Here is a 27,989-nt window from a genome sequence, read left to right as displayed (position 1 = left end):
ACTTTGTAGGGGCTTCATCACTAATTTGGTAACACTGGCAGTGCAATTCTATGCACTTCTTATTTAGTATTAAGTCCAATGGTACAGTACTCACGCCCTAGGACATACGTTAAGGAGTGCAGCCTTCTTTGCCTACATGAATCAACAGTCTGTCTGAGTATAAAGCAGCCTCTGTTGGATGAAATCCAAGGCTGCTATCCCACTCACAGAACAACTTTTGATCTAACAGAGCCATTCACTAATGTTAAGCAGGAAGGCAATTTTCTCAATTTCCCCCTTCCCACTGCAGACCCTCTACAAAACCTGTTCCAGACAGTTGGGGGATCCTCCAGATGATGTAGATAGCTGAAATCCAGGAGAATCATCTCCTCTCCTTTTCTGTTACCAGACACTTCTATTGGGTCAAAAGCCATTCCATTAGTGGAACTACCACACTGGAATTCATCCTATGTCCTTAATATGGGGCACTTCTCTTTTATTATTACTGAATTACAAATCTCTATTTTACATGTTATTACATAGCATTAGCGGTTTTTATTTACAAATAAAGGCCCCCACAAAATGTCAGAAGCAAAATGAACAGCCCTTGACCAAGAAGCCTTGCTGTTCTGATGCAGTTTTCAATTCATCTGTGGTTAATATGTATTATTTAAAGACATGGCGACAAACATAGATTTATAGAGCTCAATATATCAAGCAAAATTAACAATCACATCCAAAGAAAGCAATTGGAAAAACTGGCAGCACTATTTCCCCCCTTACTTCTAATTCTTAAAAAAAAATCAATCTTTTCAATCTGGTTAGAAATAATTTGTTACTTTTATAGTCTATCCTGGGAATAAAAGTAAGACATCAGAGCTCCATGTTTTGCACAATTGATTAACCAACCCCATACTGAAGGATCTAACTGGCTCTAAGACATCAACAGAGCCGGACACAGCCATAAAAAACGTAAATCTAGGAACCTTTATTATTACTCCTTTCTTGTCTTTTACGCAATCGGACGTGCACGATCCCAAACACTTACATACAAATCCCATGTCCTATCCATTCCTTGAGGGCGTGGCAAGGCTGCCCAGATTCAATTGTCTCAAGTCACTACAGGTGGCACATCAAATACACAAAAAATCCTCCCTGTGAATTCAACAGCAAGGCTCACCACCAAGCCACCAAGCCATTTGGTTGGCTCCAAACAATGCTGAAAATGCTTGAGGGCTGAGCATGAGCAGAACACTGGGGAAGCTGACAGTGAAAAATAACAGACAAATTGAATTTGTTTATTTATATAGTCCATGCCTTCAGTATCTATGAATAGCTTCATTTCTCTCTTGAATTTCACACATCTGTGTGAGCCACAGGCCACTTGTATTTTACAGCTGCTTTTCTGACTGACAGAGATAGTAAAGGAACTAAGATTCATTCTCATCAGATTCATCTTAGCTCTTTCCTCTATCAACTTTTCTTCCACTCTTCCTTTCCTAGAACCACTGCTCTTTCCCTTTTCCTGCAGTTTCATCATCCCTCTTTCCTAATCTTGCTTCATCTGACCCCAGGTCCCACGTTCCTCGGGTTTCATTTTGTTTCCTGCCTTCCTAAAGGTCCATTTCTCATGTCTTTTTACAGATGTATACTGATTTAAAATGTTGTAATAAATAATAAATTTTAATATTCTACTGGGATTCCATCTTAAACATTCATCACGTGGTACAACCAAACCTATTACAGTGGTACCTCAGGTTACATACGCTTCAGGTTACAGACTCCGCTAACCCAGAAATAGTGCTTCAGGTTAAGAACTTTTCTTCAGGATGAGAACAGAAATCGTGCTCTGGCGGCGTGGCAGCAGCAGGAGGTCCCATTAGCTAAAGTGGTGCTTCAGGTTAAGAACAGTTTCAGGTTAAGAACGGACCTCCGGAACGAATTAAGTACTTAACCCGAGGTACCACTGTATAATTTTTGTGTGTGTGCCACAATGACCATGTTTTTCCACCCACAGAGAATGCTGCCAGGTCTTAATTCAAGGCAAATCAGTCATAAGAACTTAAGAGGAACCTGCTGGATCAGGCCAATGGCCCAACTAGTCCAGCATCCTGCTCTCTGTGGCCATCCAGCTGCCTGTAGAAAACCCAAAAGCAGCATCCAAACATGTGGTTTCCAGCAATTGGTATTCAGAAGCATTGCTGTCTCTAACCATGGAGGCTGATCATAGCCACCATGATGGCTAATAGAGTCACTCCATTCCCTTGATTATTTTGATTACCCTTCTCTGAACCCTTTCTATTTCTACCTTATCCTTTGGAAGGTGAGGCAACCAAAATTATACAGAGTCTTTCAAATGCGGTCACACCATAGATATGTTTAAAGGCATGATATCGGCCCAGAACTTTTTGATTTTTGTATTGGTTTTTAATCACACATAATCACCCATTACAAATAAACCTAACACATAATACCAAAATTCATTCATATTAACATTTCTTTAGAAACATAGTATACTAAAAAAACACATTAATCCAACATTCCACTGTATTTTAGGCAAAAAGAAGCAAAACTCTTTGGCCCAGCATAAATAACTTCGCTTTATACCTTTCAATAAATTAGAACGCAGCGCCTCATCCCAACCCAACTATATGAACCTGCTTTACTATTCCTCCCTGGGACTATTTAAAAAGAAACTTTAAAGTTGTCATGGAGAATACACCTAACTATGTATGTGTTATATAATATGCATGATGATGCTTAGTATTGACATATGTAAGCCACCCTGGGACTTTTTATGGGCTGAAAAGCAGGACAAAAAACCCCTCTAAATAAAACCAACAACATGAGGGAAGTGTTCCTGGGCATGAGCAGAAGCCCTAAAGGGTTTTAAGGGCCTATTTCTTTTCGTCCCCCTCTTGAGCGGCCTTTGATTAAGGGGTGTCCCCCCCCCCCTCCACAGCCCTCCCGTTCTCATGCGGGCTGGCGCGGTTGCCAGGCAACCTGCGGCCCCCAGCAGAGTAAACACCGCTAGGGCGCTAGGCAACAGGCGGGGCGAGACCGAATCTCGGTCGCTGCCCAACTGCCGCCTGCATGACATCACTCACCCTCCTTGGGCCGGTTTATAAATAGACGGCCCTGCTGCGCGTGCGCAGGGGGCTTCCGCGGTCAACGATGAGTCATAGCACGAGAGAAGGAAACAGGGCTTTGCAGCCACGCCCCCTCGTGAGTCATCACCCGGCGGCGGGCCTGCCAGTTCTGAGGAGTGCGGATGGGCAAGGGGGCTCGTCGCTTGCCGTAGCGCTCAGAAAGCGCTCGGGCGCAAGCGACGGTGCGGAGACGGCGCTCTGAATCCTCTTTCCTCCTGTTCCGCGACGCGAATATTTCTTTGTTTCGAGTCGCCGCCCGCCCCTCTTGTCAAGGACGGAGAGGGGCCGACGCCGACCTCTTCCCGGAATGCCGGTGACGCGCTAAAGAGGGACGGGGAAAGCTTGGAATGTTCGCTGGCGTGCGGCGCCCTTAAAGGGACAGTGACCTTTTCCCTTCCGCTCTGGGTTCAGAATGCAGAAGGAAGCGGCCGTCAGGAGCCTTTAAAGGAGACGACCTGCCCAATGAAGAGTTTCTTTTTTAGAGCGAAAAACGAAAGCAGCCTTGTTAAAATTTGTTAAAAACAGCAACAGGATATGACTACAGGTCTTGGGTCTGTTCAGTGCCTGGATGAGAGACCTCCTGGGAGACAGTGTGGTGTAGTGGTTAGAGTGGTGGCCTAGGAGCTGAGAGAGAGCAGAGTTCAAATTCTTACTAAGCCGTGAAACCCGGCGGTTGACCTTGGGTCGGCCACTGCCCCTCATTTCTAACCCACATCACAGGGGTGTTATGAGGATGAAAAGGGGAGTGGGGATAATACTGGGCACCACCTTGAGTTCCTTGGGGAAATGGTGGGATAGAAATGTAATCATACAATAAAGCCTTAATCTACAGCAGATTATTGGCCTAATCTGAGCCTGGTTAAAATGGACACAAGTGGCTTGTGCATCTGACCAAAGGCCCCAGTTTAAGTGCACATTCTCTTTCCAATGGTTGCAGCCATATGCTTCTAGGAAACATACAAGCCTGAGGTGAACAGCCTTCCTCTTTTATCTGCCCCCATTGTTTGGTAGTTGGATAAAAAATACAGGGATACACTGTCCTTGTGTGCCTGGTGTGGCAACCTGTGGCCTTCCAGATGTTCCTAGGCTACAGTTCCCTGACCATTGGGCATGCTGAGAGAGTTGTGGAGGCCAAAATATCTGGAAGTCCACAGATCCCCACCCTCCCAGGACTGTGCTCTACTTAGAAGCTCTTAAGCACCTTCCACCATAAGGCCGCAAATGCAACAATCAAACTAGGATCTGAAACCATGGTTTGAAACTGTTTTGTACTCCCACTCTACCCTTTGGGCATACTATGGTTTGATGTGAAACCCAAACCAACAAACCATGGCTTGGGGTGTTGCCTTGCCACCCTCAGAGGGGAAGGACTGTAGCTCAGTGGCCCAACATCTGTCTAGCATACAGAAGGTCTCAGATTCAGTCCTTGGTGTCTTCAGGTAGGACCTGGAAAAGCTTGTACCTGAAACCTTGGAGAGCTGCTGCCAAAGTAGATAGTACTGAACCAGATTCACCAATAGTCTGACACCATATAAAATAGTTGTTAAAGTGATAGTATATGGGAGTTCTCGGGGAAGGCAGAAGAAAGGGGAAATGATAGGAACCATAGTTTGTCTGGAAAACAAATTGTTGTTTGTAGTCTATGGCTAGAATTCTATATCCACTTACTTGGGAGTTAGGTCCATTGAATTCCTTGGGACTTACTTCTGAGTAGACTTGTATAGGATTGTGCTGTAAACTACATTGGTTAGTGTTAACTTCTAAAAAGCCCATTACATTTTCTGATAACAGTGTTCTTCATACCAGTTGGAGGTAGCTAAACAGCCAGCCTAAGATCCATATTATGTGAAATAAACATCCCTTCCCTTCTCATTTTATGAGGGCCATTTGAATTAAAAAGGAATTTTTGTGCCTATCTCACACTGTAATACTGTGGTGTGTGAGAGGAAAGCAATATTGTCCAACATAGATGAAGTTGTAACCGTCATTCCATAATAACTCAAAAACTCCACTGACTTTGGGAGTGATGCCAAGAATACATTGGTCATGCTGGATTGTGTGTGTAACCACTCAAGGGCTTGCTTATATAATATGGTTGAAATCAAATGTGTCACAGATGTTTGCAGTAGAGAATCCCAATGGGCACCTAAGTCCAGTGTTACTCTTGTGCAGCGGTTAGTGTGGTGGACATGGACCAGGAAGACACGGGATCAACTCCCTATTCAGCCATGAAGCTTACTGGACAGCCTTGGGCCAGCCACTCCATATTGCTCAGCCTATCTACCTCATAGGGTGGTTGTTATGAGGACTGAGCCTGAGGGAAAATACTCCCTAAAATCCTTGGAATAAGGTAGGATGTAACCATAATAAATAAGCATGCCATGGCTTTGTTGCATATGAGTAGATAACCCAAAGGCCTCTTGACCAGGCCAAACTGATGCTTTTCTGTTTATATGCTGCTGTTAAAAAAGGAGAAAACTTTGTTTCGCACAGCATATCATTAATTAACTGTGACCTTCCAGATATTTTTGAGCTAGAGCTCCCATAATCCCTGACCATTGGTCATGCTGGCTGGGGATGATGGGAACTGGAATCCGACATCTCGAGAGCCACAGGTTTCCCATCCCTGTTTCATGGGATTGGCTGCCACATTAAGAATAATGTCACTGTTTTGCCATGGCAACTCAAAGTGACTTACAATATTTTAAGCAAAAAAACCCAAACACATTCATTAAAACCAGGCACACACATACACACAAAATAGGTTGAAACATCCCACTGGGGCAAAAATGTCATAGGTAGTTAAAAGCCAAAGGCCTGATTAACAAAGAATGCTTTTGCCTGGTGCCTGAAGGTTTGCAATTCCCGTTCCACTGCCAGGTGAGCCTCCCCTCTTGTACTGGTCATAAGCTTAGAGGACTTTTCAAACTGGCTAGACAAATTCAGGGACAATTCTAGTTGTGATGACTCTGTGCAACATGTTCAGACAGTAGGTCACTGAATACCAGATGCTGATGAGCAACAGAAGAAGAAGTGAACAACCACATGTAATATTGACATTCCTGATTCTGGAAACTTAAGTGTTAAAAATACAATCAGAGTTGTTTGCATTGCATCCATCTGTCAGAGATGCTTTAGCTGAGATTGCTGCATTGCAGGGGGGTTGGACTAGATGACCCTCGGGTCCCTTCCAATTCTACGATTCCATGATTCTATGATTTATTACTGTTTCTATCCCATCCTTGCTTCAGGGAGTTCAGAGAGACATACAGTGGTACTTCTGGTTAAGTACTTATTTTGTTCTGGAGGTCCGTACTTAACCCGAAACTGTTCTTAACCCGAAGCACCACTTTAGCTAATGGGGCCTCCTGCTGCTGCCGTGCTGCCGGAGCACGATTTCTGTTCTCATCCTGAAGCAAAGTTCTTAACCTGAGGTAATATTTCTGGGTTAGCGGAGTCTGTAACCTGAAGCGTATGTAACCTGAAGCGTATGTAACCCGAGGTACCACTGTATATGGTTCTTCCTCCCATCGTCACAACAACAACCCTGAGAGGTAGGTTAGGCAGAGTAAGTTGGGCTTGTCCAAAATCACATAGAGAACCTCATGATTGTGGGGCTTTGAACTCATGTCTTCCTGTTCCTAAGGATTCAACATTCTAACCACTACACCACACTGCCTGTTTCATAACTAACTTATTTAAGAATAACTTCCTTATCACTAGTTTTGTAATTGAACATGACTTTTTCTTTTCGAAACATTGTGATTCTTTTCCCCCCTTTTTTAAAAAATGCTGTTTTTGACATGTCTTTGTATTTTAAAGGAAGAGCCACTGGCTGTAAATTTCCACACACTAAAAAGCAGAAAATGACTTAAGTAGTTAGAGGAGCAGGGGATCACACAAAAATATTTAGAACTCATGTCAGTCTCGCCGGTTTCGAACGACAGATGTTGTCCCTAGTAGGTTATCTTTTGAGCAAAGGGCATTGCTGTGAAATACAGCCCCTCACGCACTCTAAGGTCGAGATGATGCGGTTGCTTCATATTTAGATCATGGGTAGTGGAGAATTATAGGGCGCATATTAGTCACCTATGCTATGATTTCATATTCCCACCTAATTTAGTAACAACAGTTGGTTACTTGGGGGGTGCCTGGGGGGCAAAGGAGATTTAGGTCATTAACTGAGGTTCTGGCTAAGGGAGCAGATGGAGAGGTTTGAAAGAGAGATGAGGAGTCAGGCTAAAAGAGAGAAGCTCAGCTTTCCCAGAGACCGAGGGCTGCCTCAGGTCTGGAACTGGCTCATCTCTCAACTTTCCCAGGTAATACTATATACATCCATGTAAACGTGTGTGTGTGTGTGTGTGTGTGTGTGTGTGTGTGTACAGTGCTTGGGACTGTTAACGGTGAACACTGAATGTTGACCATCACAGATTAGTTTTGCAAATGCCTGAAAATAGACATTTCCCCCCTGCCCCCCCCTTTCCTGAAATTAGCAAATGAACACTGATGGTCAGATTGTAAAGCTATATTCACGAGGGTATCTCTCTTGAGTTTTGGAGGGGCATTCACGAGATTCAGCTGGGGGTGTCACCCAGTACCTGTGAAGGTCAACAGTTTCCACATATCTGTTTGAAGTGGCTTAATTTGCTTTTGTTCAATGTTTCTTTGTGTCAGGGCATCAATCATTTTGCTGTGGGTGGGTGGGAATTTATGCTCTGGAGGGAGTTTCCAAATCAGTGAGCTTTTTTGGGGTAACTAAATATCACTGAACATATGCATGCCGCTATTTCACCAATACCAAATAGACATATTTTGTATTTGAGCTGTGTCACAGCTGAGAAATGAGATTTCTAGTTTGCAGTCTTATGCCTAATGTAACTTAGACTGTGTACACACCATTCATTTGATGCACATGGCTTCCCCAGAGAAACCTGGAAACTGTAGCGTACACTTCACAGAGCTACAATTCCAAGCACCCTTGGCAAACTACAGTTCCCTGGATTCTTTGGAGCTAGTCCTGTGCTTCAAATGTATGGTGTGTACCCTCCAATAAGTGTGTATAGGATTGCAGCCTAAGGAAATTTGTGAAAAGGACCACTGATTTTGGTGGCAGTGAGTGAAGCACATTCTTAAATCTCTGGGTATGCTCACCTTTCCAATTACTCCACATCCACTGTGCTCCCACTGCTAATTTTCAACGCGGTCACTGCACAACAGCCACAATCCATATTGATCCTATGGTTCCGTAACAAATACTGCTGCTGGATGTGTTCCTTCCTCAAACCAGCTTCAATCTGATTAGAAAACAATGTGAAAGAATCAGCAGGACTGTGGACAGAGGCAGTGTGGTACAGTGGTAAAGTGCCAGGCAAGGACGTAGAAGGTACAGGTAAAGGGACCCCTGACCATTCGGTCCTGACTCTGGGGTTGCAGCACTCATCTCGCTTTATTGGCCGAGGGAGCCGGCCTACAGTTTCCGGGTCATGTGGCCAGCATGACTAAGCCACTTCTGGCGAACCAAAGCAGCGCACAGAAATGCCATTTACCTTCCTGCTGGAGCGGTACCTATTTATCTACTTGCACTTTGACGTGCTTTCAAACTGCTAGCTTGGCAGGAGCAGGGACCGAGCAACGGGAGCTCACCCCGTTGCGGGGATTCGAACCGCCGACTTCTGATTGGCAAGTCCTAGGCTCTGTGGTTTAACCCACAGTGCCACCCGCATCCCAGGATGTAGAAGACTAGGGTTCAAATCCCCACTTGGCCAAGAAGCTCACTGGGTGATCTTGGACCAATCACTGCCTCTCAGCCTAACCTTCTTCACAGGGTTGTTGTGCGGATTAAACGAGGAGGGAGAGAGCCATATACAACATGTTGCGCTCCTTGGAGAAAGGTGGGATAAAAATAAATGAGGAAAACTGTAATGGCTATCACATAGGTACAGATGAGCATGCAAGTCAGGTGGCAGCTTAACGAATAAGTGTTTGGGGTTTGCGTGTTGCAGGGGCAAGGAAACCCAAAATGTCCCTTGCTTTCAGTGAAAGCATCCTCGCCCTCTCTGCAGTGTTGAAAATTCCCGGGGCTCCAGGTGCGTTTTGTGACTTGTCATGGTCTAATTGTGACCAGTTTGAGATGTGTGGCCATGATCTATGGCAGGGGTCAGCAAACTTTTACAGCAGGGGGCTGGTCCACTGTCCCTCAGACCTTGTAGGGGGCCGGACTATATTTTGAAGGGGGGGAAATGAATGAGTTCCTATGCCCCACAAATAACCCAGAGATGCATTTTAAATAAAAGGGCACATTCTACTCATGTAAAAACATGCTGATTCCAGGAACATCCCTGGGCCAGATTTAGAAGGCGATTGGGCCGGATCTGGCCCCCGGGCCACTAATAATGAACATACCTTAAGTCTTTTACGTTTGGCAGACATGAGTATTCTTCTGAATTTGTCAATAAAGGAGAATGCTACTCATTCAACATGTTACAGTCTGTTGTTTTAGATCTGACGTATATGGACAAGTGAAATTGAAGCACAGCTGGGTGTGTGCAGAGGGGGAGCTTAGCTCTTTCCTTCCCAATGCCCTATTTAAAATCCCTCCCCCCCCCCAACTGCTGTTTGCATAGGGAAGGACACACCCCTTGGTGCCAATGGAGGACACCTTCCTGATGTGCAAACAGTAGATTGGGAGGGGAAGAGATTTTTAGTTGGGATCAGAGTGGTAGGGCCAGGTAGAAATCTGATTCTGCTGCTTTTGATCCTGCCTGGCAACCCTCATGGCTATTACTTTTAGAGAGGAATTTTTTTTTTCAGCTGAAGGGCCGCATTCCTTTCTTGTCAGCCTTCTGGGGGGCCACATGCCAGTAGTGATTAGGGCTGGAAACAAAAGTAGGCGGAGCAGTGAATGTAAATCCTACTTTTGTGCAGGCTAGTTCCTACATGTACAGTGGTACCTCGGGTTAAGAACTTGATTTTTTTCCGGAGGTCTGTTCTTAACCTAAAACTGTTCTTAACCTGAGGTACCACTTTAGCTAATGGGGCCTCCCGCTGCCGCCACGCGATTTCTGTTCTCGTCCTGAAGCAAAGTTCTCAACCTGAGGTACTATTTCTGGGTTAGTGGAGTGTGCTGAAGCCCAAGGTACCACTGTATTCACACACCCATCTCTGTATGTAGAAAATATTTTTTTTTTATAAATATTTTATTAAGATTTTTGAATAAAAATGCAAAGATAAAAAACAGTATAACATATATCATAACATACTTTCTTAACATCTTTGGACTCCCTCACACCTCCCGCTCCCATTTGCATCATTGTCAATTCTTGCCCGCAATTTATCATCTTGTTTACACTCTTGTGTCAGGTTCATTTAAATATAATCTGTTAGTTCTCCAATAGGTTTATAATTTTTCCTCAAACTTACTTATCATCTTAATTCCATCTAGTTTAGTGGTGCACAATTATTTATGATCTAGCATCCTTTCTTAACATTCAACCAAATTACAATATTTTTTTAAATAAGTCTTGTATTTCTTCCAATCTTCTTCGACCCTCTCCTCTCCCAGGTCTCGGATTCTGCCAGTCATCTCAGCTAGTTCCATATAGTCCATCAGTTGCATCTGCCACTCTTCCAGCGAGGGTAGATCTTGAGTTTTCCAATTCTTAGCAATGAGTATCCTTGCTGCCGTTGTTGCATACATGAAAAATGTTCGGTCCTTCTTTAACACCTTCTGACCGACAATGCCCAAAAGGAAGGCCTCTGGTTTCTTAGTGAAGGTATACTTAAATACCTTTTTCAGCTCATTATATATCATTTCCCAGAAGGCCTTCACCCTAGGGCAGGTCCACCAGAGGTGAAAGAATGTTCCTTCATTTTCTTTACATTTCCAACATTTATTATCAGACAAATGGTATATCTTGGCAAGTTTAACTGGGGTCATGTACCATCTATATATCATTTTCATTACATTTTCCTTCAAAGCGTTACATGCAGTGAAGTTCAACCCAGTGGTCCACAACCTTTCCCAGTCCTCAAACATGATATTATACCCAATGTCCTGTGCCCACTTTATCATAGCTGATTTAACCATTTCATCTTGTGTGTTCCATTTTAACAGCAAGTTATACATTCTTGAGAGTACCTTGGTCTTTGGTTCTAACAATTCTGTTTCCAACTTCGATTTCTCCACCTGGAACCCTAGCTTTTTGTCGTTTTTAAAGACTTCTTTAATCTGAGCATAATGTAACCAGTCTCGCACTTTATCCTTCATTTTCTCCAAACTCTGCAATTTCCAATTGTCTCCATCTTTTTCTAATATTTCCCAATATTTTGGCCATTTGGCCTCCATATTGGGTCTTTTTCGGGCCTTAGCTTCCAGAGGTGAAAGCCACCTTGGAGTTTTGTTTTCCAATAAGTCTTTGTATTTTGTCCAGACATTAAACACTGCTTTCCTGACAATATGGTTCTTAAAGGCCTTATTGATCTTAACCTTATCATACCATAAGTATGCATGCCAACCAAAAGCATTGTTAAAACCTTCCAGGTCCAGTACATCAGTGTCTTCGAGAAGTAGCCAGTCTTTTAGCCAGCAGAAAGCTGCGGCTTCATAGTACAACTTTAGGTCTGGCAGGGCAAAGCCCCCTCTTTCTTTCGCATCAGTTAATATCTTAAACTTAATTCTGGGCTTTTTGCCCTGCCAGACAAATTTAGAGATATCTCTCTGTCACTTCCGGAAGCACTCCGTCTTGTCCACAATCTGTAGTGTTTGAAACAAAAACAACATTTTTGGCAATACATTCATCTTAATAGCAGCAATTCGGCCTAGCAAAGAAAGCTTCAATTTTGTCCAACTGTCCAAGTCTCTCTTAATTTCAGACCAACATTTTTCATAGTTATCCTTAAATAGACTCAGATTTTTTGCTGTTATGTTTACCCCTAGGTACTTTACTTTTTTAACCACAGTTAGTTCTGTCTCTCTCTGAAACCGTTCTGACTCTGTATCTGTCAATTTTTTCCCCAACACCTTGGTTTTCTGTTTGTTTAATTTAAATCCCGCCACCCGACCAAAGTCTTGAATCAGTTGTAGTACTCTTTTCGTACTAGATTCTGGCTCCTGCAGGGTCAAGACTAGGTCATCTGCAAAAGCTTTAAGTTTATATTGTTTCGCTCCGACCTGAATTCCTTTCACCAACCGGTCCCCTCTAATCATATTCAAGAGCACCTCCAGAACCGAAATAAATAGCAAGGGGGAAATAGGGCAGCCTTGTCGTGTTCCTTTTTCAATTTTAAACTCTTCTGTAACCACATTGTTAACTATCAGTTTAGCCTTTTGCTCTGAATATATTGCATCAATCCCATTCTCAAAACCCCGTCCCACTCCCATTTCTTTTAGATTTCCCTTCATAAATTTCCAAGAGATATTATCAAAGGCCTTCTCCGCATCTATGAAGATTAACACTGCTTTTGTGTTTATATCTGTTTGCAAAAGTTCCAAGATGTCAATAATGTTCCTTGTGTTAGCAAACATGTGTCTACCTGGGAGAAAGCCTGCCTGGTCTTTATGAATTACTTCATTTAGAACTCTTTTAAATCTACTTGCCAAAACATCTGCAAATATTTTGTAATCCACATTTAAAAGGGAGATGGGACGATAGTTCTTGAGTTGTGTCTTTTCAGTTTCCGATTTTGGTATCAGTGTGATGAAAGCTTCCTTCCACGATTCCGGCGCCCTCTTCCCCTCCATAATTTCGTTGCTGACCTCCATCAGTGGTTGTATCAAATAGTCTTTTAATGTCTTATAATACTTGGAGGTCAGACCATCTGGCCCTGGAGATTTGCCCAGTTGCATGTTCTGAATGGCTCTCTGTATGTAGAAAATATGTACTTGCTTACCACCGCCAACAACAACAATAACATGACATGTTTATCTGTGTGTTTGTGAAGGGAACTATTGGTCTGAAAAGGTCTTTGCCTTAAAAATATGGACACTGCATTTATGTTCGGTATTGCCATGGACATTGGGGGGAAAGAGGGGAGAGAGAGGGAGGGAAAGGGTTGCAGGAGATGGGATAATGATCTTTTCATTCTGTTGCATAGTGTCTGTGCAGGGTTTTTGTGTCAGCGTCTCATGCGTAGGTCCTTTATTTATATAGTTATTTATTTTTATTGGCATTGTGAGAGGGTTGCTGTATTTCAAAAAGTGAAAATCCAGAAACCAAAGTTGTTGAGTGTTTTCCCCAAAATCTCATAAAAGGAAATCTAAGGAAATTCACCAAAATCTACATGCCTGGATTTTCCTGGACATTTTAGCGATTTTCACCCGGACACTGTTTCTGACATATGGCAGCCCTATATTGTGAGAGATTAGAGGGTCCAGAGCTTTGTTGCAGTATGCTTTATTTGTATGACTCCAGGAACTGAAAGCGGAGACGCTGTATGCAATTTTCCTTGTTTATTTGTTTTCTTTGTGTCACAGAAAATCTTTAATAAAAACCAATTTAAAAGAAAAAGAAAGTACTGACACCGTGTGACTCAGAAATAGGTCAATTTATTGAAGCAACCTATTCCATAGGATACTGTAGTTTAAATAAGGGGGTTTCATACGCACCACTTCTCCAGACACACCAACCCTTACACGTTCATTTTCCTTCTGAGGAGAATGTGCAGTAAGCCCACAACTTGTGCCCCTGTAATGGATGAATTCAGCTTTCCACACTTGCCCAAAATAAAAAAAACCAAAAATGGAAAAGGGGTTGGGTGTCCAGGAAAAAAAGAATTTGACAATTCCACCCACCACTGCACCCAGTGTGTGTTTACTTTAGGCGGTTTTACCTTCAGGCACGATCCCAAGAGCCCTGCGTAAGTTGCAGGCTTACTGTACTACAGAACCAAAAAACGTATCAGTCTAGCACATTTCAGAGATCTTCCAAAGCCAGCTACTTGACATTAAACTACTACTTGACATTAATAGGTTTAGTTTAAATTAATACATTGCTGTGCAGTGAAATCCTACACACGTCTACTCAGAAATAAGCTCCATTATTTGGGACTTCCAGGTAAGTGTGCCTAGGATTGAAATGTGTTGCTCAGCACCAATAGCTGATTATGAAGAATAGTCCTGCCTGTGTAGCCACATTGCAGTCTAGAGTTGGACAGGCTTCTACTTGTTGAAATCCGTGGGCTTAAGCATACAGTACCTATCTTTGCCAGTTTGTGAACCCTATTCTGCAAATATCGCTTGGCAAGAAGGTGGAGGCGTCCCAACTTTCCCTGCTGTTTAATCGATCTACCTCCAGTGGGGAAAGGTTGCTTGAGCTTCCTTTCAAAATGGTAATTGCAGTGAACCTGAATTAAAATTAACCTTCCTTCTGAGCCGCGGCTTGTAATTTAGCATGACTTTCACAATCCGGCAATTTTGTCCCCTCCTCCTGTGTACAGGAGTGCACTGTATTCAGAAACCGACACCAAGTCTTGATATACAGAGCTTTCTGTTTCTGTGTGACTCAGTTGACATTAACATAATTACGTTACAGGAGTCAAAAGTGATTTTCAAACTATGAGTAATGCGCAAACTAAGAGAGAGAGAGTGTGTGTGTATGTATCAGAGACAAGTACATATCAGCTGCCCGAAGTAAACACCAGCTGCTGGTTTAGCAGCTGGAGAATGGAAGCCTTGATGTACAGTAAAACTATCTGTGTTCAAAACTTATGGACAGAATTGAAATCTAGAGGGCAAGAACCAGAATCCTGGTGTAGTCATAGTAATTATAGCCTTGGGCCTCATATTTTTCTCCTCTCCTAATCCACAAGATCTTGGGGTGAGGAAGCACTTTTGTAACCCTCTCTCACGCATATGAGAACAGTTACAGGTAGGTAGCTGTGTTGGTCTGCCGTAGTCAAAACAAAACAATTTCCCCCCTTCCAGTAGCACCTTAGAGACTAACTGAGTTTGTTATTAGTGTGAGCTTTCGTGTGCAATTTTTAATTTTGTTTCACATATGAGAAAAGTCACCCATGTGAAGCAGGAAGGCTACGAGAACATGCTTACACTCTTCCTTGTGCAGTTGTTGCACAACTGGCCTGCAAAGTAGGCCAGCTGCATCCCCCTAAATTATCCACTTATTGCTGCCACCGCTGCTCTCCAGCCCTCAGATGGGAGACAATTCTGGGGCACTCGAGGAAGTACTAAAATGTGGGATCCTGAAAACAACACATCCTGCTTTGCATAGCTATGGAAAATTATAGATGCATTTTAATATCCTTTACTCCAGTTTCATCTTTGTGTTAATAATAGTAGTAATACAGTAATATATTATTTATACCCCACCCATCTGGCTGGGTTTCCCCAGCCAGTCTGGGTGGCTTCCAACAGGATATTAAGATCAAACATTAAAAACTTCCCTAAACAGAGCTGTCTTCAGATGTCTTCTAAAAGTCAGATAGTTGTTTATTTCTTTGACAACTGGTGGGAGGGTGTTCCACAGGGCAGGCACCACTACCTAGAAGACCCTCTGCCTGGTTCCTTGGTTTAAACTAAAAGAAGCAAGACTGGGTATCATCTTTCAAATACGTACCAGTGCTTGGTGACCATTCTGCTTATTATGCTATCATAAACATTTGTCATGCTTTTAATTTGCAAATAATTTTATGGCATTTCTTTACCTTGTTCATTTTGGTTTAATTGCTCCCACACGAAGCAAAAACACCACATACAATAATGCGGAGCTACAATTAAACCAAGCCGGAGATAGGAAAGGTCGAAAGGCTCCCTGCAAATTACAGGTGCTAGAAAAATCGCTATTATTCATAATGAATAATGATGATGATGACAGCAGCTGAGAAATATATAAAAGACGGCAGTAAGCAGGAGGGCAACCAAGCTGCCTTTTAAAATATATGGGTCAAAGTGATGCGGATTAATACTGCAACCCTAAATGCACCCCCAGGAGGGAGCAAGCCCTATTGTACATAGTGGAACTGACTTTGTAGTAAAACATGCGTAGGATTGCGCTGCTAGTAGAGTCAAAAGGAGAATTCGTTTGTGCCAAGTGGGGTTTTAATACTATTTTCTCTTAAACAAAGGATGCTCCCCCTAAATGCCATGATCACAACACAAACTGCTTTCAAAATTCCTTTCAATTTCAAAGCCCGTTTTTCGAAGCAAGGGGGGAGACAACTGTCTGAGTAACAGGAGCCTTAAACGCCCTTGAAAACAAAGAACCAGCTTCTTTAGACCCTGGCAGAGAACTTTTAAAAGAAACAAGAGCGCTGCTTCTGTCATTCAGACATTCGCTTGAGACAAGGAAAACATGTCACAAAATTCGGGGAAGTGCAAGCTTTGAAGGATGGCAGGTTTTGGTTTGGTTCTCAGGTTGGTTCGGAAAGTTTAGATTTAATATTTGCCTTTAAATGCAAACCAAACTGAATTTCTCCCCCCATCCCTAGTTAAGATCATGGTGCTATGAGAAGGAGGTTCAGCTTATCCCTTTTCCAACACAATTTCCCTGATTAAAATCATCCCCAGCTTTTGCTCTTTGGAGGCACCCCCATGGTTTCAAGGCTGTTAATGAAGCAAGAGATGTCTCCAGGCTGACCAGCGCAAGGCTCCTGTAGGGATGGCACAAGATGTTGCGCTTGCGGAAGGACAAAATCCCTTCCCTCACACAAAAAATTCAGCGTATTGAAGTGGACCAGGTTGCTTTAAGGTTGGTAATGGGACAATGTCCTCCCATGGGGTGCTCAGAGCAGACCACATGGCGGTCCTCCGACAGAAGGGAATGGGTGGGGTCACTCAGGAGGATGACTATCAAGTATCCATCCTCATCCTCAACATGCTCTACCTGAGGCAGATGCCTCCCTCTGCCTGATGAGAAGGCCGGCTCAACCCAGGGCACAGAAGCTCTAGGGCAGTTGAGGATTTATAGATATGCACAAAAGTAGGGCCCCTTGTGGTGGATGGTCCACCCCCCAAGTCATTACCATAATTAACTGAGAGAAGATCTTTGAAACATGACAATGAATTGCCCTTGATGAATTCTCGCGTTTGAATTTATTACGTTGTGTCCGCTGTCAAATGTCTCCTACTCCCCGATTAAACTGTAGAAGCTGTGATGCCATGCAGGCCAACATGTCATGTGGCGACTGCTGACACATTCCCTTCTTTCTACCTCTCTCTATATGTGTCTCATCACAAGCAAAAGGAACTGTTTAATAATCTAATGGGGGGGAATAATCTGTGTTATTACCTCATTCTTAAGCGTTTAGCTCTGTTGTATTTTTTGGATGGAAGTCACATTTATTTAAATGAAGGAATAGCCCTACCCACGCCCTTCAAAAAAGGGCTGTGTAGAAAACACCATGGACCATAAACCCGCCACTCCTCTGGGGAACAAGGCCGGCGCTATTTCACATCACAAGGATAATTTTCAAGTGGAGATGGCTATCTGGAGTCTGCATTGGTTTTTTTAATGGTTTTTATACATGGTTTTCTGGTTGATTTTATGGTGAACTGCTTTAGGATGTTTCATGGGAAGCGATTTATAAATGAAATAACTAAATTACTGTCCCCATCAAGGTACTACAAGGCTGAGGTAGGCAAAAGTCTTGCACCCTGCTTCATCAGTTTAATCAGTTCATGCTGTGGACCAGGGCAGATGCACATGTCCCCTCATTTTTTTGGGGGGGGGGAGGAGAAAAGAGCTTGCAACTCAATCTTTGATCTTCAGATGTAGAACCCAACTCGTGTTTGCTTTATTTTCCACACACACTTCTTTCATTCCTATCTGGACATGTTCATGGCAAAGCTATAAAAAACACCCAGGAAACTGAAAGTTAAGGCAGTCCATTTCCCTCTCCCAGCCTTTGAAACTGGAGGAAAAGGCAAGAGTCTTAGCTAAGTGAAATTTCAAGACACTCTTGATCCTCAATTTCCTGCCATCTTTTATGTTCTGTGTCAGATTATCACGTAACCACCCCCACTGTGTTGATAATATTGCTATAGTTATTTATGAAGGATATGGTGAAAGAAAATAATCGTAACAAATGCTCTTAAAACCTGCTCTTCTTTAGCAAATTATCTTTGAATTCTCCAAGAGCTAACTAAAACTGTCCTGCAGAATCTTTTTGCATCCTGCAAACTGGGCAAGTTGCACCCTCTCCTAAGACAGGAATACCCTTTATCGAAAGCATCTATGGCAGAGATGTCAAACTGATGTATATTTATACATATACAAGATACTTATGCATATTTATTAGGGCTGTCAACTGCCTGAACTGATCACCTTCCATTAAACCAATTAATTTTTCAACTAGTTTTTCAAATAAATCTGCATATTATCAAAATATAGCAGATTTTCTGAGATCCTGATCAATGTAGATCAGACATGGCCAAACTTGGCCCTCCAGCTGTTTGGGGACTACAATTCCCATCATCCCTGACCACTGGTCCTGTTAGCTAGGGATGATGGGAGTTGTAGTCCCAAAACAGCTGGAGGGCCATGTTTGGCCATGCCTGATGTAGATGATAACTCACAATTTCATAAGCGGTAGTCATTCTCAGAAGCAAAAATGATTTTTAGTTTTTTGTTTCACATCCTGTTATAATCACATACCAGAATCAAACTAGCCTTAAACGTTCCCCACCCCAAAAGTGTCCTCAATCTGCATTTGCAATTTGATTCATCATTTAAAACTGTGCTTAGCATTTACATTTCCCAACAGGTTAAATGCTATTTATTTCCTGGATAGGCTTCTTTGTTGGATCTCTTTAGCAGGTATAATTAATATCAGTATAATCTGCGTTACACAAATATATGACTCTACCTCTTTCACAAGCCCATTAATATTTTTTTCTCCACATACTTAAGGATAGCATCTTTTAGGTTCATTCATAATGTTTCTTTTTTAAAAACAAAACAAAACAGTTTGCTTCCCTTATAGTGCAATCCTATGCATGCCTACTCAGAAGAAAGTCCCACAGCTCAGCAGGGTTTACTCCCAGATAAATGTGTTGAATTTCAGAATATTACCTTCTTACATATCACACCCTGAAACTCCTGATTGCATTAGTACTTTTTAGCCAATTGTTGACTGGATCACCCAATAGCGTACAACTGCTCTGAAGTTGTAATCGCAGTTCATTTTACTAATCCCACTGCTATGTAGATATCCAAAGTCCATGTGATAAAAAGTCTCTGGAAAGTTTCAGGGAAAGAACAAGCCTGTTCAGTTTGCCGCCTTCCTCTTGAAAACCAGAAAACCTCTTCCACAAACCCAGAGGATAATAACAGTTCAAACATTTCCATATAAATTTCAGGTTTCTGTAATAATTTCTTGGTTAACAACAATATTACATGCCCAGACACATAAAAGTAAATCCCACTGTGTCCGATGGGCCTTGCTTGCTATTAGGAAAGTGTGCCAGGGACAGAAATTTATTGTAACACAGAAGATGACCAAACAAGAAAGTTACTTCCCATTCAATCACTTTTGTTTGTATGGAAAAAAATAAACAAGTGCACATTTGTTTCCCATTAAATACACTTTGGTCCAAATGTCATTCTGCAAGGTTTTATTGCAGGGTTATTGCACTGAAACTGAATGATCTTGTAGGTGGGGAAATGTGATGATTCCCACAGAAAACACATTAATGGTAATGATTATTATAATGCTAACATTTTGTACAAAGTGCACAGGAAGATGCCTTTGACTGAGTCACAACACTGATCCCACCTAGCCCAGCTCATAGTGTCTCAAGGCGAGAAATTTCCCCAACCCTTGATCCTTTAATCCAAGATGCGAGTGATGATACCTAGTGCCCCATCCTTGCAAAGCTTCTCATGCTCTACTCCAAAACTTTGGACGTACGAAGGTGCCTTGTAATACCAAGACTGAGTTCACACATTCACTGTGCACTCATTGCATTTCCAGTGCTGGATTTTTAATCTGAATTCACGCGCGCGCACATTATCCTAAATACATATGATATCCTGTACTTTCTTTCTTTTTTAAAAAACTTCTTTTTATTCATTTTCTATAACCAAACCACAAAAAAGAAAAACCAAAACAAACAACACCAAAGAAAAAAGAAAACATCAACCAAAACAAAACCCATGAACAAACCAGAAGACAAACATTAATTAACAACAAATAACGGTTGACTTCCCTCCATCTCGGTTTTGGGTTATGTAAATATTAAATCCATTCTGCAGTTTTTCATTTTATACCGTCTACACATCGCAAGGGTTATATTAAACCTACTGTGATTTTTATATCTCTAGAATTTGTTTCCATATATGTTATGAATTTGGTCCAATCGTCAATAAACTTTGTACCTTTTTGCTGTCTGATGTTCTGCGTCATTTTTGCCAAATCCATATATTCAAATAATTTAATTTGCCAATCTTTAACGGTCGGGATATTTGGGGTTTTCCAATTTTGTGCTAACAGAATCCTGGCAGCTACAGTTGCGTATTGAAACATTATATGATCTTCTTTCTTAATCTCATCTCCGATCATTCCCAGAAGGCAGGCTTCGGGCTTTTTAACAAAAGTGCATTTAAGTATTTTTTTTCCAGTTCGTTGTATATGGATTCCCAAATTTTTTTAACTTCTTCACATTTCCACATGTGGTAGAAACCTCCCTCTTTAGATTTACACTTCCAACACCTTTTATCACCAGTCTTATACATTTTTTGCAATTTCACAGAGGTGAGATATCCTGTACTTTCTTATAAAATACTACCGTCTAATGTGTTGTTTCTCAAACCTGCTTCACACTGATTGAAGTCCTTAAGCTGCTCCTAATTCGTCTCTAGCCACAGTGTGAATAAGACATCCCTGGCCTGTCAGCACACCTGGGGAGGATACAAAAACATAAATGAATCTAACACTGATGAAGCTGTGCTGATGTGAACAGCTAGTGGGGAAAGAGATGTAAAATTCACTGAGAAACATCAGCTTCACTGCATCCTAAGGTGGTAATGTGAACACACATTGGCCTATCCAGTCCAGCACTGTCTGCTGTGATTGACAGGTCAGGGTCTCAGGCTTAACTCTTTCCCATTGGCTGCTACCTGATCCTTTTAATGCGAGATGCCAGGAATTGAACACGGACATAAATTGTGACACAGAGCTATATAGTACCTAGTTAATGACAAACTACACCACTTCCCATTATGTCCTTAAGTTTTGCAATAACCTTTAAACTGCTTTTGAAAATAACAAACCTTAGATCAGGGTGGCGAACCAGTTTGGCCCTCCAGTTGTTGCTGAACTACAACTCCCATGCTGGGTGGGGTTCATGGGAGTGTAGTTTGGCAACATCTGGAGGGCCACAAATTAGCCTTCCTTCCTTTAGATGTAAGTTCACTGCGCCTGAGAGCAGAGCTAACATACTTTTTTAAAGCAGTGATTAGATATTAATGGGATCTGCACCATATTGTATTATCCCAGAAGAAGAGGCAGCAACAGCTCAGTGAAACAGTATAACCTTTGCATGAGAGGTTCCCACTCCATGGACTGCTTGAAAATTGCTGAGGGTCTCAGTGAATCACTGAATAAACTTCCTTTGTTCTACAAAATAAAGCACCTAAATTGTTGCAGCAAATAACTCTAATTTTAATAACTATAGTGTTGCATTTCTAATACAGTGGACGTGCTCTTGGATTAAATACAAATACAAATAGAATATTTTCCCCCTTCTGCTCTGGCATAATTCTCAAAACCACTGCACTATTACGAACATCATGGAGGCCGCGGCTTTCTTAGCTTGTTTCATCATCTAGCCTTGCTTCAAAATGGCCTCGATTTCCATGGCGGGTAGGGAACTGCAATCAAGTACAGGCCCAACTACAGCTATTCTAGAATGTTCTACAACCTTGTTATAGATTACCTGAATGCAGCTCACAGACCAGAGTTTGAGAGCCTCTGCTTCACATGTATAATAAGACTGAAGATTTCCAGTTAAAAGAACTGAAGGTAGCAGAGCTGGATCTAGACATGTCAAAGAAGCGATTCAGTTAGACGTGTTGTAAACCCATACAGGGAAATCCGGTAGGGAAAGATGGGACTCCATAGCGCCATCTGGTGTCACAATGTTATCTTCCTCGTCTTTGGTGATCACTCGTAGCCGAGTAAGATTGTCTTCCATAAATATGGTCTTAACAGTGAGTCTGTAAGTGACTGTGGAGGCGAATTCTGGATCCACAAGTCCTTCCACAGTGAGGACATAGGTTTCCGGGCGGGAGTTGATCACGGTGTGGATTTGCCAAGCGTGCCTTCCTCTTAGCACGTTTCTCCCTTTCGTCCTGAGTTTGAGCATCTTCAAAGTCGATGACACCTTTGGTAAAGGCTGTTCTCCAATTGGAGCGGTCGCAGACCAGTGTTTCCCAGTTGTCTGTGTTTATGGTACATCTTTTTAGATTTGCCTTGAGAGAGTCTTTGAACCTCTTTTGTTGACCACCAGCATTACGCTTCCCATTTTAAAGTTTGGAATAGAGTAGTTGCTTTGGAAGACGATAATCGGGCATCTGCACAACATGACCAGTCCAACAAAGTTGACATTAAAGAATCATTGCTTCAACACTGGTGATCTTTGCTTCTTTCAGTACACTGGCATTAGTTCGCCTGTCTTCCCAAGTCATGTGTTAATTTTTTCGGAGACACTGTTGATGGAATCTTTTGAGGAGTTGGAGATGGTGTTTAGAAGTGGTCCATGTTTCACAAGCATACAGTAAGGTTGGTAGTACAATAGCTCACTCACTGGATCATCACCTTGTTGTGGTGAGTGGGCTTGCACGTTCCTATGACCCTTGTGAGCAAAGCCGTCAGGAGTCTCGTACACAGTGTTATATCACATATGCAACACATATAAAACACTTTTTCTTTACCAATCTAGCTGAGTCCCAGGTCTCCACTTGAGGTTATGGGAAGTTGTTACCAAAGCAGAGAATACTGGGCTGTACTCAATATAAGGCAGGGGCATATGTGAATGAAAGGTGAAGGTCAAAGGATACAGTAGAACCCCAGTGAAATCAATGGAGAGTGTTCAACAGCAGTACTTGGCCAAAGTCTCCCAATCTCAACAACTAGATTAAGAACATAAGAAAATGTGTGCTAGATCAAACCAATGGTCCAGCATTCTCCAGTGGCCAACCTATGGGAGGTCCATAAGCAAGACTTGGGTGCAACGGCACTTGCCCCACGTGTGATTCCCAGTAGCTAGTATTCAGGAGTACACCAACGGTGGCGGTAGAACATAGCTATTGTAGCTAGTAGGCACTGATAGCTTCATCCTCCACAAATCTGTCTGAGTGCTTCATGCAAAAGTGGTTTCAACATTTCAAGAACAACCCCAGCTTCTATTGTCTACAGGAACTGCATTCCTAAATATGTCACAATGGCCTTATCTTAAAACAGTTGACATTTTTTAAAGGAAAAAAAATCACATTATTGTATAAATTATAGATAAATCTTACAACGGTATTTTGGGATATAATTGTGGTTACGGATAAATCAGTACGGTTTTAACAAAAGCATGTGCCTGGACATTATCTTGTAATTTGCTGTTCCCATGCACCACAAATAAAACCTGTTTCCTTGAAAACAATGGCTAATTAGTCTTCCTTCTTTGCTATGTATTATGGAAGTCAAAGTTGTATCTACCAGACCCCATGCAACTATTTCACTGTAGATGGTGAGTTCTTTTTGCCACAAACCAACAGTCTTATGCCACCTTAAATACACATTTATTACGGTCATAAACTTTCACAGACTAGATTCCACTTCTGATGGGGCACAACAGTTTATGCCAAAATAAATGTGATAGGCTGCAATCCTAACCCATTACCTAGGATTAAGCCTCACTGAACTCAACAGGACCTACTGTTGAATAGACATGGTTAGGATTTCAGCCTAAGTATTTAAGAATCCAGAAAACACTTTGTTTTTGCTGCAGAAGACTAACACATCTAGCTCTCTGAATAGTTCTCCCTACTTCTGTGCAACTGCTGTTTCTGTAGCTATAAAAACACAACAATAATTTCTAGGTCTTTTGGTTCTACCACATCTTTTTTCAAAAAACCTAAACAAAACTAGGATATTCTAGTGGGATCCTATATTGGATCATCCTATCAATGATCCAATAATAATTTCCAATATTTTGACATTTTTGAACATTTCCCTGGAATCAACAAGGGGAAGGTCGTACCTTTGTTTCCTGTACCACCAGCAATTGTCCCAGGACTGATTAAATATATTTTATTGAAGCCTTTACAGAATAATACACCAATGGCACTGAATCTCATCAAGCAAAGCTATACTTTTTGGCAACTCCAGAGCCCATCTGAGAAAGGATTGTTCAAATCCATTACTCATTTACCTTGATAGGCATGTTAGTTTTAAGACCCATAGCCACTCCAAGAAGTTGACCAGAAATATTACTTCTGGGTTAGTTCTAAACCCAGTTTTCATTTATGGGCTAATTCTAATCTTAAGGGGAGGAACTAGATTGTTTGTGCTCAACACATCTGTTTCAATTTCAGCTTCTGTTTTCTTGTTACTCATTTAGGCAACAATATTTAAAGGAGAGAGGATGTCATGAGGTTTACCCGTATAATTAAACGGTGGCATTTCGTAGCATGTAGCTGCTGATCATTTGGCTGTTGTAATTGTTATTTTTTATTCAATTTATTCATGGCTTGCCACGTGAAAAGTCTCTGGGCGATTTAAGAAGCTTCAAAAACACAAAACACAAATCAAAAAGGGGAAATGGAAGAAAACAGAACAATACAATGAGAACCACAGCAGAATCCCTAGAACAGCATTCTATGGTTATACATTTATAGTGCAAACTGATGCATGGAATGCAGCTCCCCAGAATAAACTATACTGGGCCCTGTGATTAGCAGAGGAGACCCTATTAGTGGTCCCACACGCGGCTGTTGTCTGCTTGGTGTTGGCTTTCCTGGTGGATCCCCATCTATCGAATGCCCACCTGGTGAGATCTGTCTCCCACACTACTGATTTTCAGGAGAAATTTAGAGACATTCCAAATTACCCAGACATTTGATGGCTGATAGATATTGGTCATGGCAACTTTGAAATTATCAACCATGAGGTGTGTTCTTTAAAAATAAAATAAAGAAGAATATGTTTAGATAGTTTTTGTTTTTAAATGTTCTAGATGGTTTTACTTGTTTTAAATATGTTTTTCTTCAAGCTCTATTGTTTTGACATTTTCATGTTTGCCACCCTTTGGGCTCCTTTGGGAGTAAAGGAAGGATACATCTAATAATAATATTAATGTAATGTATGCTGTAGTCAGCGAGGCTTGTTCCCCAATAAGTAGTTTTAGGAGTGCTGTCTTAAGAGTTCTTTTGATATAATTTTAGGAACCTTTGGTGAAACATCCCGACAGTATGTTCATTACTAATTAACTTGAAAAATGGATGGGCAATTTTCATTTAATAAATAAAATAATGAAATAAATTGTCAGTGTTCTCGTGGTACGTTTCTGTTCTATCACGTTTCTTTTTGCAGTGTACAGTATTTCCATTTTTTTTATAGAAACTATGGATAGTTGTTGTATAGCTGCTAGTGTCACACTCTATAGCCCCAATCTATCACTGTAGTATTGTAAACTTCAACCAAATGTTCCCACAGTAAATTCAGGTTTTACTGGCATGATGCAGCAGGGCTGTTCTTACGTTTGGTGTGCTGCATTTTCATATGCTTCGTATCTATTTACCTCTAGGTAAATATTATGTTACATATGTTACATATGTTACATATGTTTTCTTTTCATTTAATCTACATATGTTACATATGTTTTCTTTTCATTTAATCTACAGCAGGAATGGCCAATTTCCTGCAGTCCAAGAGTCCAGAGGTTGCGGCAATCAGTGTCAGTCCAAAGGGGAAAAGTGAAGCACAGAAAGCAAAGCCTTTGTTCATATTTTTGGAACCACCTTCATTTTGGGTAAAACAACCATAGCTCAGTGGGAGAGAATACCATCTGCATACACAAAACCCCTAGCATTTCCCAGCTGGAAAAGACTCCTGCTTGGAATTCAAGAGAGACTAGCAGTTCCCTATTTTCCCCATGGATTGCTTGAAAACTGCTGGGGGGTCTTGGTAGAAATCATTAAGTGATTTCCCTGCCTGCCGTAGTAATTGTAATATGCTGTGCTTAGATGCAGCATGGGTTTTTAATTGTCTTTTTATTGCTGATTTTGTTCCTTAAATATTGTATTGCAATTTGGATTCTGTAGAATCCGAATTGTAACACAGCTAAACACAGTACAAGAAGTGAAAGCAATAAAAATGCAATTAAAAATCAATACGAGTATGTAATGTGATGGATGTTCCATAGCCTGTCTTCCATCACAAAACAACAGATGTGCCACAGACCGCCTGAATGAAGCTTGTGGATCACCAGTGATCCACAAACCAACCTCTGCTGTAGACACTACTATAAAACAGCTTGGATGTTCCTACATAGAGCTCTTCAAGGAAAGTAACACTTTGGTGGAAAGTTTACATAAGTTAATCAACAGAAGGAAGTGGAATAAAAAGAATCATATCAACATACAGAACTGTTTTATATCAATATTCATGATGTCTAGCCCAGTATGGAGAATCTACTACTTTGACTGGCAACAGCTCTTCAAGATGGAAGGCATTGAGGTCTTCGTAAGTTCTGCTGTCCTTCTATGTTCTCTCTACCCAGGATATACCATACTTGATTCCCTCCAGCGGTTTGGGTTTGTGGTCTGAGAAATAGGTGTTGTTCTTGTTTAGTCGTTTAGTCGTGTCCGACTCTTCGTGACCCCATGGACCAGAGCACGCCAGGCACTTCTGTCTTCCACTGCCTCCCACAGTTTGGTCAGACTCATGTTTGTAGCTTCAAGAACACTGCCCAACCATCTCGTCCTCTGTCGTCCCCTTCTCCTTGTGCCCTCCATCTTTCCCAACATCAGGGTCTTTTCCAGGGAGTCTTCTCTTCTCATGAGGTGGCCAAATTATTGGAGCCTCAGCTTCAGGATCTGTCCTTCCAGTGAGCACTCAGGGCTAATTTCATTAAGAATGGATGGTATCTACTGTTTATTGTTTAAGCAGATCTTTGTTATACATAATATTTGTTTAGGGTTTTTTTAAATCATACTGGCTCAAGAGGAACGACAGAAGCTTTGTGCAACTCAGCTTCTGGCACCATCATACTTTTTGCAGGCTGACCACAAATGGGTTTATTCTGAAATGAAGTCTCACATAAGTTTGTAGGAAATAGGTTTTAGATAAGCTATGCACAGAGCTGCAGCCTTGGGCAGCACAATTACTTGCATGCAAGTTCTGTGAAAATCAATGGGAAACTTCCAACTAGATCCAGCTTAAAACTGTGAGTATTTTTCCACGGCTGAAATATATTCTTCAAGTGTGGAGTTAAGGTTCCACTTGGGATATTAGAAAAGGGAATTGGCACACAAATCTTGGTTGTCTTCCATTGGCTAATTTACTGTTAATAGATGAGTGTGCAGATTGTTTATTTCCCCAGATCACACAGAATTGAAAGACAACGTCTCAGCTTTATCTAATACAAAAGGTAAGGGTAAAGGGTAAAGGGACCCCTGACCATTAGGTCCAGTCATGGACGACTCTGGGGTTGCGGCGCTCATCTCGCTTTATTGGTCGAGGGAGCCAGCATACAGCTTCTGGGTCATGTGGCCAGCATGACTAAGCCGCTTCTGGCGAACCAAAGCAGCGCACGGAAACGCCGTTTACCTTTCTGGCAGAGCGGTACCTATTTATCTACTTGCACTTTGACGTGCTTTTGAACTGCTGGTGGGCAGGAGCAGGGACCAAGGAACGGGA

The 27,989-nt window shown here is 41.8% G+C and overlaps 1 protein-coding gene and 1 long non-coding RNA gene across 2 annotated transcripts in view; both read left to right on the top strand.

The window, feature by feature from the left end:
• LOC310842232 overlaps positions 1 to 3,962 on the top strand; it is a 60,384-nt gene extending 56,422 nt beyond the window's left edge. The window contains exon 2 of the long non-coding RNA XR_014563021.1: positions 1,897 to 3,962. This is a non-coding gene — a long non-coding RNA (uncharacterized lncRNA). The remainder of the gene's footprint in view (positions 1 to 1,896) is intronic.
• Positions 3,963 to 7,168: 3,206 nt separating this feature from the next.
• The window catches only part of ATF3 (activating transcription factor 3), a 38,866-nt gene continuing 18,045 nt past the window's right edge, over positions 7,169 to 27,989 (top strand). The window contains exon 1 of the mRNA XM_083733872.1: positions 7,169 to 7,447. The gene's annotated coding sequence lies outside the window, so the exon portion shown is untranslated. The remainder of the gene's footprint in view (positions 7,448 to 27,989) is intronic.

Source organism: Podarcis gaigeae (genome assembly GCF_964106915.1).
Source record: "Podarcis gaigeae genome assembly, chromosome: 3".
NCBI classification, from domain to species: domain Eukaryota; kingdom Metazoa; phylum Chordata; class Lepidosauria; order Squamata; family Lacertidae; genus Podarcis; species Podarcis gaigeae.
The sequence above is the reverse complement of the archived record's forward strand: the minus strand, read 5'-3'. Positions and strand labels throughout refer to the sequence as shown.